We start from the raw sequence: 1,200 nt of genomic DNA, 5'->3' as shown, positions 1-1,200 counted from the left end.
CAATAAGTATTGAGAGATAGTACAGATTGAATAACAAAACAAGGCTGCATGTGCTCACACCAATATCAATAAATAAAGAGGGGAGAAAGGCAATGGTGACTACATGAGAAAGTTGCAAATGTTATTATTATTCAATTCAGTTACGTACAAATCGAAGTCAAGGAAGAGAAGATAAAACATATAACATGCATCAGCTTAAATATGGTGTCAAACTTAAATTCCTCAGTAAGGAGATAGGTGGTCTCCGCATTTCTTTCCATTACTTAGCCCGGATCCAAGCATTTGGCAAAATGATTGGCCTATAATAATAATCAAAAACGTCAAGGTCATAGAAAACCAGCAAAAAAGACGGGAAGCATTTGCCAAATTGGAGGTTCTCAAAGAAAGTTGACAGCTAAACTACCTAGAATTTTGTATAGAATCATTAATTTATATAGTCATGATATTTTGGGGAAAAAAACTTGCTAAATCTGAAGAGGGCTTTGACTTAGAATCTATGTGGATTTTCTGATTTTGATGGTTGAACTATGTAATTAGAGTACTATACTTATGCCTGTTGGAAATGCTCACTAAAATACTCAGAAAAGTTAAGCATGAGAGAAACTGCAAAGAGCTTTCAATGGTGGTCATCTGCAGGCCAAGAAGGAGTCAACTCTGCCAGCTTCTTGATCTCAAACATTCAGCTTCTGCGACCGGGAAGAAATAAATGCCTGTTTGTAAGGCTCCACATGCCATAATCCCACCCAGAGAAATAAACTCTGGAGCAGGTCAACTCAGGAAATAATCCAAACTAAGCTGAGGAGGGTTAAACATTAGCAGTCCAGGAGCTTTCCATCTTGTGGAGCAAGAGAAAGAAAAATCTGCCAAAACTGCAGTTTTTATTAAGTACCAGAATCCAAAACTAGTGAGGGGAAAGAGATGAGTGGCAGACAAAAGACTTATCCCTAGTTCAGTGCCATCTAGGAAGTCTTAGAAATGTTAAAAGATGTTGAAGAACTAGAAGCCAGCTTTGTTTAGAGTGAAAAAACTTACACATGTTGCTAAAGTCAGGGCTTCTTAAATATTTTCCATTTGCAAATTCTTTCACTTAAAAAAATTTACTTGATCTTGGAGAAACTGATATATAAAATAGGTCTACAAGTGTTTACCGCTAATTAGTCATAAAGAAATTTATTTTAATAGAGAATTTTGAAATTTTTA

The sequence above is a fragment of the Suncus etruscus genome, chromosome 8 (genome assembly GCF_024139225.1).
Source record: "Suncus etruscus isolate mSunEtr1 chromosome 8, mSunEtr1.pri.cur, whole genome shotgun sequence".
NCBI lineage: Eukaryota > Metazoa > Chordata > Mammalia > Eulipotyphla > Soricidae > Suncus > Suncus etruscus.
This window is presented reverse-complemented; position numbering follows the sequence as displayed.